The sequence below is a fragment of the Antechinus flavipes genome, chromosome 3 (genome assembly GCF_016432865.1).
Source record: "Antechinus flavipes isolate AdamAnt ecotype Samford, QLD, Australia chromosome 3, AdamAnt_v2, whole genome shotgun sequence".
NCBI classification, from domain to species: Eukaryota; Metazoa; Chordata; class Mammalia; order Dasyuromorphia; family Dasyuridae; genus Antechinus; species Antechinus flavipes.
Genome location: NC_067400.1, coordinates 29,685,316 through 29,696,576, shown reverse-complemented (window position 1 = coordinate 29,696,576; position 11,261 = coordinate 29,685,316). Strand labels below are relative to the sequence as shown.

The window sequence follows — 11,261 nt, the reverse complement described above, 5'->3', positions numbered from 1 at the left end:
TGTCTAAACGTCTAAGTCTCACATCTGTAAAGTGGGAGGGGGTGGGCTCCTTCCACTACACCATCCTGATCAAAACAAATGATGGGATATCTTGCTTTTTCTCCCTATAAGATCCAGTCACAATGGTGAATAAATACCTCCCAGCTCCCTTCCTGAGGTAGCAAAGTATACACTTTCCAGTATAAATTTCAGATCCATGTGTAACCTTAAACATGTGGCCCTTAGGCTCTTCAAGGCTCATTTTCCCCATCAGTTAAATGAGAGAGTTGGACCAGCTGCCTTCTGAAGTCCCTGTGATCCCGTGGGTGAGCTCCACTATGAAAGGAGGGGCCAGTAGATGTTCTGTGAGCTTCTTTCCATCTCTGAGTCTGAGCCACCCTGCCAAGGTGCCAGGCTTCCCTGGCTTTGGCCACCAGGTGGCAGTGCTCTTCTCTAAGAGGAGAGCCTGGAACTTGTTTCTCTTTTCCCCTTTTCCTTGAAGATAGTGTCCTCCTTCCATGAAGGAGAATCCCATTTCACCATTGCTTCCTGCAGCGGGACAAGGACAGGTTCTGGTTCCAGACTTTCCTCCCTGACGAGGAATAGGAGAAAGGCTTTCCCAGGCTTTGTGTAACTTCCGTTTGACAAGAAATACAAGAAAGTCAACTTGGCAGCAATCTACTCATGCTTGCTTTTCTTGTGACATTTTGGCCTGAGGAGGATGATCTCAAGATAATTAACATTAGTAAGGAAGAGCTAAATTGGGAATAAAATGGGACTGCCAAAAAAAAAGAGAGAAAGAGAGAGAGAAAGAGACAGGGAGAGAGAGAAACAGAGAGACAGACACGCCCAGAGAGAAAGACACACACACACATACACACACATACACCGAAACAGAGAGAGACAGACAGACACACACACACACACACACACACACACACACACACACACACACACACACACACACAGAGACAGAGAGATAGAGACAGAGACAGAGAGACAGAGAAAGAGAGAGATCCCAGGAGACTGATCTGGGTAGGAATTCAGTGAATATGTGGTGAATAAATGAAAGTCATTGCCTTAAATCAATTGTGCATAGAACAGGTCTTCCATGGGACCTTCATTTCTATTCAGTTCTAGAGAAGCAATCTGATTTTAGCTTAAACTCTGGATTTTTCATCCAGCCATCATTACTTATGTGTGCCATATAAATGAACTGCTTAATCCCTCCAGATCTCAGTTTCCTCATCTGTAAAATGAAAGGATTCGACTAGATGACATCTTTAAACATATTTTAAATGTGATCTATTAATCTAATAAGATAATTAAGTAATACCAGGGTTGAAATACTGGACTTGAAATCTAAAGACCCAAATTCCTACCTCAGATAATAGCTATATAACCGTGGGCAAATATCAACTTCAGTTTCCTCATCTATAAAATGGGGATAATCATAGCACCTCCTTCCCAGGGCTATAGTAAGAATGAAGTGAAATAGCATAAAGTACTTTGCAAATCTTAAAACAATATAAATGCAAAAAAGAATTATTATTTTTATGATAAGCATATTAAGTTATAAATATGACACACCTTCTGTGACACAGTGTGTCGGGAATTGTTCTTGGCATTGGAGATAGAAAAATAAATATCAAAATGATCCTTGGTCTCAAGAAGTTCACATTCAATTGGTGGGGGAAGGGTAGAATATGAGAGAGGGACAGAGCGTGCATGGTGATCATTTGTGCATAATAGATGTCCAGTTTCATGTGCAGTCATCTTTTTTTAAAATAATACTATGTCATGGAAATACTTGTTTTATTCCACAAATTAAAAATAAAATAATTTTTAAAAATCATAACTTATAGCATAAGAATTGGAAAGTACGTCAGACACTATCAGGTCCAATCTTCCTCACCCATTTTACAGATAAGGAAACTGAGGCTCAGATGGGGAAAGACAGACAATACATATCATAGGGAGGGTTTGAGCCCAAGTTCTATAATTACAAAGCTTTTCCTCCTTTAGGCAACTGAGTATAAAGATAAAGTAAAAAGTCATTATATAATCAGATGATCAGACACTGTTGTTGTTTGTCCTTAGTTCTCTAAGAGGAGTAGGACTTCAGGTAAATAATGTCATGATATGCAAGTGGATTGGATTAAGTGAAGGAGGGCTATGCAAGGTCACCTGCCTCATTTTCCTCTTCAGAGCCCTCTAGCTCCAGTGGGTAGACATAGATCAGGACCACTGGAGATAGTCCTGGGTGAAATGGGAGACCTTGGTCTTTTTAAGCTAAATTCTTTATCAAGTCTGAGTTTGAGGCCATATCCATTCAGTGATTAAGGCTAGGTTGAAATTGAGGCAAATCACCTCTTTCACCATCATCATCTAATGCATCAGCTAATGCAATTTCTTAATTTTAGAAAAGTGAGAACAGTGAAAGAGGTTAAAGGACGCAGAGGATCATGGGTTTACAGCAGGAAGCTACATCAAGCCATCTCGTTTTACGGTAGAAAACTCTGATACTCTGAGTTTATGACCTTCCCAAGGTCACACAGGTAAAAAGGTTGGCATCGGTAGGATTTACAGCAAGGATTTTTCAAATCCAGGACCCTTTTCAGGGCAGCCTGCTGACTCAGTATAGAATCTGGGAACAAGAAAAACCAAGAAAATAGATAAATCTTTGGTTAATTTGGTTAGAAAAAGACAAAACAAAACAAAACAAAAACAAACAAAAAAAATTACCAGCATCAAAAATGAAAAGGGAAAATGAAAAAGAAATTAAAGCAATAATTAGGAGCTATTTTGCCCAAGTGTTTGCCAGCAAATAGGACAACCTAATTGAAATGATTGAATATTTCAAAAATATTAATTGCCCAGATTAACAGAAAAGGAAATCAATTAAACAACCCCATGTTAGAAAAAAGAAATTGAATCTGGCAACCATATGTGCAAAACAGGAGTGTGCTGAAGCAGACTACAGGCTTGTTGTAGCTGATTGTTAAATTTTCAGTGTGATAATTTACTGGCAAATACTACTATTTTGTTGATTTCTAGACTTTGTTAAAAGTGATGAAGAAAATGTTGATCATTAAGATTAAATTTAAAAGGGATCCACATGTGCCAAAATATTTATGGCAGCCATTTTTGTAGTGGCAAGAAACTGGAAACTGAGTGGATGCCCATCAGCTGGAAAATGGCTGAATAAGTTATGGTGTCTGAATGTATGGAATATTATTATTCTGTAAGAAACGATCAGCAGGATGATTTCAGAGAGGCCCGGAGAGACATACCTGAACTGATGCTGAGTGAAATGAGCAGAACCAGATCATTGTGCAGGGCAACAACAAGATTATACAATAATCAATTCTAATGGACTTGTTTTTTTCAACAATGAGATGATTGAAGATCACAGATCTTATGATGAACAGAGCCATCTATACTCAGAAATAGGACTGTGGGAACTGAGTGTGGTTCACAACATAGCACTTTCACTCTTTTTGTTGTTGTTTGCTGGCATTTTGGGTTTTTTTTTCCCCTCACCCATTTCTTTTTGATCTGATTTTTCTTGTGCAGCACAATAACTGTAGAAAGATGTACAGAAGAATTGCACATGTTTAACATAGATCGAATTACTTGCCATCTAGGGGAGAGGGTGGGAGAAGGGGGGGGGGGGAATTATGAACACAAGATTTTACCAGGGTCAGTGTGGAAAAATTATCCACGCATGTTTTGAAAATAAAAAGCTTAAAAAAAAATAAAAAAAACAAAACAAAATTAAATGTAAAAGTATATCTTGCAAACGCGTCCCCCTTGGACGTCCCCCCAGTGGATGGTTAAACACGCATGGGCATTAACGGGTGCAAAAGCACTCTCCTTGTGCCCTGCAGCTACATTGCTAATAAATTCCCTTCCTCCTCCATTTTAGAGATTAGCAAAATCACAAGTGAGAGAGAAGCCTTTGGACTTTGGCCATGTAGAGAAAAGGGGAAGCTCCCAGCGATTCTAGCCTTTGCCTGCGCCCCTCTCTCACTAGATCAGGCCGGAGCTGGGCATCTTCCCGGGCCCCAGAAGCCGGTTTCTTGTCACTTGAGGAGTTTCTCGACCACAATGGAGGGGAGACTGTGCGGCCCTTGTTAAAATGAATTGGTGGTTCTCATCGAGCGCCGGAGGACAGGCCATGAGAGCCCCCTTTGTTCCCCAGTCTGCTTCGGACTTCTCCCTGGCACCAAGCAGAGCTCTGTGGGCCACGGGAAAACAAAGCCCCAGGAATCCTGGGCCCGCTCGTTCTGCATGGGGCTTTTTAAATCCCCCACGACTCCGCTGCCCCCCTCCCGCCCCCGCCTCGCACGTGGAGGAGGGGTTTCAAGTTCAAGGCTGCCGCTGATAGGCGAGTGCTCCTGTAGGCGTGACCGTGGCTCCCACGGCCCCAGGGAGTAAGCCCGAGTGGTGGAACTGGGGCTCAGCGCAGTAAAGAGAGAGAGAAAGAGAGGGATCTTTCCCCGTGTCCCGCGGGCTGTCAGGGGCAGCTTCCTAGTCCGGCCAAGTTTGGGAGAAAAGACTTTCTTTAAAAAGCCATTATGACGCGACTACTTTCCCGGGAGCACCAGGTCAGTGCAAACCAAGTTTGGGACTTTCTGGCTGGAGTTGTGTCTCTGGGCTAACGGACACGGAACACATAAGCAGCTAGCAGATAGGGGAACAAGAGTGTTGCTCCATTTCTTTCTGCTAGTCAACAATTCAGGGAGTTAGGCCCCACACTCCAGAGAGTCTCTTTCCATTTCTTTGCCCCCAAGATGGGAGCGCTCGCTAAACTTTCCCGGCAGGTAGGAAGCCGGGAGAGGAGGGCGATGTGGTGGTGGTGGTGGTGGTGGGGGTTGTGGCAGTGGCCGGCGAGCACCCCTGGGTGTCTTTTTCTCGGCCACTGTTCTTTGGGACCCTCCCAGGAGGTCTTGCGGCTATTTCTGGGTCTGAGACCCAGGCAGTACGGTTTAAGAATTAAGTAATGGTCAGTACTGAGCACGCCAGCTGCTGCTGTTCTCATCCGCCCAGACTCTGGGCGGGCTTGACAGATGTGTGGCTGTGTTATGGGTGTGAGACTTGTTTGGGCCTAGTGTGCGGCTCTGCTTTGGCTCCGGGGCCCCGGCAGTTCAGGTGTCTTGGAACACAGCCAACTTTGACCTTAAACAAAAAGAAGTCGGGAAATGTAACCCCCTCCTTTACGTTGGAGGAGGTGGGGGACTATCGATGTGTAATGTGGTATATACCCTCAGATACAGTTGCTATGTTGTGTTTGTTTCACTTAATTCCTTTAAACAGAGGTGGAAGAGACCTTGTAATGTTGCATATACCATCGGATACAGTTGCGATGTTGTATTTGTTTCACTTCATTCTTTTAAAGAGAAATCACCTAGTCTATTTTACAAATGGGGAAACTGAGGCCCCGAAAAGTTATTACTTGTCTAATGATATATAAGTAGTAAGAAAAAAAGTTTTTAAAAAGTGGCAACGCGTTTGAAGTGAGTCTAGATTGGTTTCTTCCTAGTTTCTCAGATTAGCAGATTGAATGTTCAATCATTTCAATCATGTGGGACTCTGTGATCCCATCTGGAGTTTTCTTGACAGAGATATGGGAGTGGTTTGCCATTTCTTTCTCCAGTCCATTTTACAGATGAGGAAATTGAGGTAAGCAGGATTAAATGACTTGTCCAGAGTCTTACGGCCAGATGTGAACTCCGGCATATAAATCTCTATCCATTGTGCCATCTAGCTGCCCTTATAAAATTTTGATACTATTAAGAAATATAAATTATATCAGCCAAAGTACAGAAAGAACAGGCTGTGACTTCTTAATATATGTTTCTAGAAATAGATGTTTCCTTTATAAAAGGATCTTAGATAGACTAGTGTACTACAAGGTGCTGCCAGGGACTAGGGATCAAACTCTTTATCCACCCCTCACATCTGGATTTAGGAAAATCTCAAGTGATGAATTTTTTGGGTTTTTCCATAGGTATGTTTTTTTGTCAAATCATATTTCTTTAAAAATGAAAATATAGTGCAGTGAAAATCAATATAGTATAATGCAGAGTGCTGAATATGGAGTCTGTGTGATCCTGGACATGTCACTTTTCCTCATCTGTAAAATTCGAGAGTTAGACCAAATCTTTTAAAAAAAAATTTGCCAGACACTACAAAGAAGTTGTAGGTCAATTAGATGATGGTTTGATCTCTACCATTTTTTTAAAGTGTAATTTCTCTTGCTTTTCTCCTCTGAGGTTACCTTCCATCTACTCTCTGCTTATCTCATTTGTGCCTAATAAATGAAATGCTATTTCTCCCATAGTAACGAAAGCTTCTTGGACACAAGGACTCCTTTTGTTTTTCTTTGCATGACCAACTTTTAGCCCAGTACCTGGCATATAGTAAGGGCTTAATAAATGCTTGTTGAGTGATTAAATGCTGTTATATCAGGTAGACCTTAGATCTAGCTACAACCCACTGGGACCTAAGCAAAAGCTGATGACTGAATTTTATTTTGCTTCTTCCAGTGTTATTGGAAAGAGTTCCCCATTATTTATTTAGGTTCTCCTTCCTCCTGAATGCCTTTGCTGGCTTGGTATCAGCTTCTTCCAAAGAAACCTTGAGAATGAATCTGCTAAACTTCATGGCAGCCACTTCTCATCCAAGTCAGAGCCTTCAGAACTATCCTTTTTTTTTTTTTTCAGGTGCCTGAAAATTAAAGTCTCAGGAACAGAATGAATCACGCTTCCCCTCCCTCAAATATAATTGTACAGTGGTTAAGTCAGCTCCTGTTTCAGGAGGTATTTTCCAAAGACAGACTCTGTTAGGCCTTCAGGAAACTTCAAGATACGTGTCATCATTTAGAGCACCTCCAGTGTTTTGAATGGCAAGGACAGTGACCCATAAATTAGAGAAAAGACTTTCAGGAAGTCTTTTAGAAGAACAAATTAAAGGAAAATGTTCCTGGACAGTCACCAGCTACTTCCTAAGGAAGAGGCTCATCAGTTTGGAGCTGGAACCTACCCTTTAAGTCAGCTAACCCCATCACCTCATTTTATAGATAAGGAAACTGAGATTCCCAGGGAGTAGATAACTTGCTTATTGTTCTACGAATAAGTGGTAGAGGTAGACTTTAAATTCAGGTCTTTTGACTCCAGTTTTTCCCCCTTTTCTATTTGTACCAAGATGTCTTGTGTTTTCCACATCGGTGAGCTGGTTATGTCTTCTGGAAACTGACAAAAACTTATAAAGCTCACGGTTTTTATGGACCATAGAGCTCCTTTCCATGAAGATAGCTCCATAACGCTTGAGGAATGTCAACAATTTTCTTGTAGATAATAGTAGATCCCATTCAAACTGTTAGCGATGGTGACAATGGGGAAGTGGGACAGGGAAAATACCAAATGACCAAATTTGGGGGTTTTTTTCCCCATAGTTACATTTTCTGACATGAAACTCTAGCACAGCAAGAGTCAATTTAGCATAGAGAACAGAGTGCTGAATGTGGAGTCAGCAAGATCTGGATTTGAATCCCTTAGATAAGATTACTTATCTGCTGTGTTACCATAGGCAAGCTGAGTTGAGCTTCACTATCCTAATCTATAAAATGGAGATGATATCATCCATGACAAATAGCTCATGTTTACATGGCTCCTCCTAGTTTTTAACGTGCTTTATAGAGTGTATATTACTTAACCATCCTGACAACCCGTAAGAGAGGTGCTATTATTATTCCCTTTTTAACAACCAAAGCTTATTGAGAGTAAGTGATTTGGCCAGAAATTTGAACTCAGTACATCCTGACTCCAAATTCCCTCAAAGCATGAACCTGACTGTCATGTAAATTAGATAGTGTGTTTAAAGTGTTTTACAAACCTTAATGTGCTATTCTACATGTCAGCTGTCACTATTACCATCTTTATTATTATTATAACAAAATAGAATAGATTTATAAATCTTGGTGCCGAACTTGGTAAGTTTGGAGTAGCAGGAACATAAGATGTCATGCTAATAGGGAAGTCAATGATTGGTGCTCTCTGACTTAGCTTTTTCCTGGCTTTGTCCCTTATGTGCCCACCTTTCTTTCTCTTCTCTAAATTCTGAAAGATTCCTCCCTCCTGAGAACATCTCTGTTACGAGGTAGCAATTCTAGGTATCCCATAAGTCTTAGAGCCCTTAATAATCAAGCATGTGATAGTCATTTCATTTTAAAATAAATCTCAAAGTGAGGAGGCGATTTTTAAGGCAAATCATCTACAATAGGTCCAAGCCAGGAAGGAACAGTGGAAATTCCTGACATTGATGTTAAGTTTTCAGTGTGAGCATTTATGCCTTGGAAATTGGGAACCACTTTCCCAATGTCCAAGCTTGGCTTATTTATGTTTTGTTGATTGCCTGGACTTAAGAAAGTGATGAGCAAAATGTGAATAATGCTAATAATGCTAACAAACTTAAATGTTTATTCTGTATACATTTTTTTCCCCTGGGAAAGAGATAATTGTTAAACATTTAAGCAGATCCCTTGGTAGAGTTGAAAAAAGTGTGAACATATCTGTCTTAGACATTTTTTTTCAAATATTGGGTCTAAGGAGGAAATTCACCAATGGAATATTGGTATCTTGCAGTGTGAGGTGGCTGCCAGGTTAAAGGTACAATGTCTGGAGAATCAAAAGCAGAGTCAAAAACATGTCTGGCTTGGGCATTTCCTCAAATGAAGGTTCTGAGGAGAAGGCCAACAATTGAGGGAGGGAATAATGGGAGACTTTGCTATTACTAACTGTATAACCTTGGGCAGATGCTTCATTTGTAGAATGAGGTAATGCATATGGTGTCTAAACTCCCTTTCTGCTAAAACTCTATAAACCTGAGGGTTTTGTATTTATGTTATCCAATCACTGGATTTCATCTTAAGAGTAGCTAAGACTGAAGCTGTTAGAGATGAATTCAGATACTTAAAAACATGACCTTTTGTAATGTTGAATTTAATTAGGACAATATTTGTGTTCAGTTTATTCCTCCTGGTCAGAAGGGACTTCCTGTTGAGAATAGCAGCAGCATGGCATAGTGGAAAGCATTCTAGTTTTGTAGTCAGGAAGATATAGATCTAAATCCTGGTGCAGACATTACTAATGATGTGCTCAGGGGGAAATCACTTAATCTTTCCAAGCCTCAATTTCCTCATCTGGAAAATGAAGGTAATCCTTCCTGTAGTAACTATTTTATAAGGTTATCATAGTCTAAAACAAGGTGATGAATGGAAGACACTTAAAATGTGAAAATGTTATGTCAATGGTAGGAAATGACAAAAAGAGGGAAGTGTGGTATAGTGGGTAGAGAGCTGTTCCTGGCTAGCTGTGTATCACCTTTCAATGCTCAGGACAACCCTCTGAGAGAAGGATCAGACCTACATTGGTAGAGAGGCTTCCTTCGCCTGGGATTTCTTCACACCAGTGCAATTATAGAGTTGATCCATATCTCTAAATAAGTTATTGTTATTGTTATTATTATTATTTAATTCTGTCATCACCCAGTTTATTCATTCTTAATCACTGAAAACTTAAAGGTGTTTTAGAAATCTCAGAGAACTCTCTGAGCCTGAAAGATAAGTCAGAGACATCCATTTTCCTTTTATTGTTGTGGGGAAAACATGAATTTGAAAACAGTAATCCATACTGGTGGGACAGCTAGGTGGTGCAGTGTGTAGAATGACAAGCCTGGGATCACGAAGACTCATCTTCCTCAATTCAAAACTGACCTCAGGCATTTCCTAGATGCATGATAGTCCTGTTTGCCTCACTTTCCTCATCTGTAAGATGAACTGCAGAAGGAAATGGCAAAGTACTCTAGTCTGCCAAGAAAATCTCAAATGAAATTACAAAGAATCAGACAGAACTGAAACGATTAAACAACAATTCATACTGTTACTGGTCAAACCTTGTGTGGACAGTACTTGTCTCTCATCCTTTCCTTAAGTATACTCTCCAACAAATTGTATTTATATATTTCTTTTTTTTTTCATTTTAAACTTATTTATTGATGTCATTTGTTTTTATATTACTTCCATTCCAAATATATCCTTCCTCCTCCCCTCCCTTCACATATATAATGAGCCATTCCTTATAACCACTTAGGCTATGAATTCTTTAAAGAGCAGGGTCATTTTTAATTTTAATTTTATTTTATATTTTATTTATTTTATAATTATTTTATCTTTGTATTCCCAGTACTTAGCATAATCCCTGGTATGGCAAATACTTGATGGTTAATAAATGATTGTTCACTTGACTTAGAGAAGGAGTTAAAAATTAGGGAGGAAAACAGTTTGGCAATATTAACCAACATATCAACCTGTGATTGATAATATTTGGCTGGTTCTGTGCACTTATAAGTATTTTTAAAAGGTGGTCTTCTCTTTGCCATATGTTTTCACTTTGATTTTTTTAATTATAGGATCAGAAATTTAGAGCTTTTATTTTACAGATGAGGAAACTGAGGCAGTGAAGTGACTTGCTAGGCTCACACAGCTAGTGAGTATCCAAGGCAGAGTTAGAACTCAGATTGGCCAGTCCCTTATAGCATACTACCTACATCTCTGTCCATACTTAGTTAATATATGGAGATATAAATAGATAAAGATATAATTACTAATAGTAACCACAAAGAAGAGGTAGTTTTTAATAAGCACACATTGTACTAGGTTCTTGGTGCCTTCTTGTTTTTAAAACTTGCTCCAAGGAGATGCACATTCCATTTTCTTTCTCTTGGCTTGATTTCGTGATAATATTTTCTTGCTCCATGGGGAATGTTGGTTTGTCCATGCATTCACAAATATTTATGGAGAAATTACCCAAACCAAATTTAAGGATTGGCCATGTGCTCATTTGCCTGGAGTACAGGACATGGTAGACCAGAATGAAGAACAATATTTAATGTTTTTAAATAAATGCATATAACTTTGTTGCTAGGGACCAGACTTTAATTTTATTGATACAAGGAACTCTACCAATGCAGGTCTGCATTGTTTCTGTAATTTAGGTTTAGACAGCTGCTCAAATCACTGAAAAACTTTGGTGGCTTGAGAAGGGTCATAGAGCCAGCTTATATCAGAGACTCAATCAGCTTTCCATGGGCTCCTTTGCTCATATTAACCTAAGACAAAATATAAATTTCCCTGTCTGATATTTAAAACCCTTCACTCTCTAGCCTCAAACTACCTTTTCTGCTTTATCATACATTGCATTTTACTTCTTGAATTCCAT

General features: G+C 39.7%; 1 protein-coding gene across 1 annotated transcript in view; it reads left to right on the top strand.

Annotated features, from left to right (window-relative positions):
• The first annotated feature begins 967 nt into the window (after positions 1-967).
• The window catches only part of PLD1 (phospholipase D1), a 201,881-nt gene continuing 191,587 nt past the window's right edge, over positions 968-11,261 (top strand). The window contains exon 1 of the mRNA XM_051983176.1: positions 968-4,589. The gene's annotated coding sequence lies outside the window, so the exon portion shown is untranslated. The remainder of the gene's footprint in view (positions 4,590-11,261) is intronic.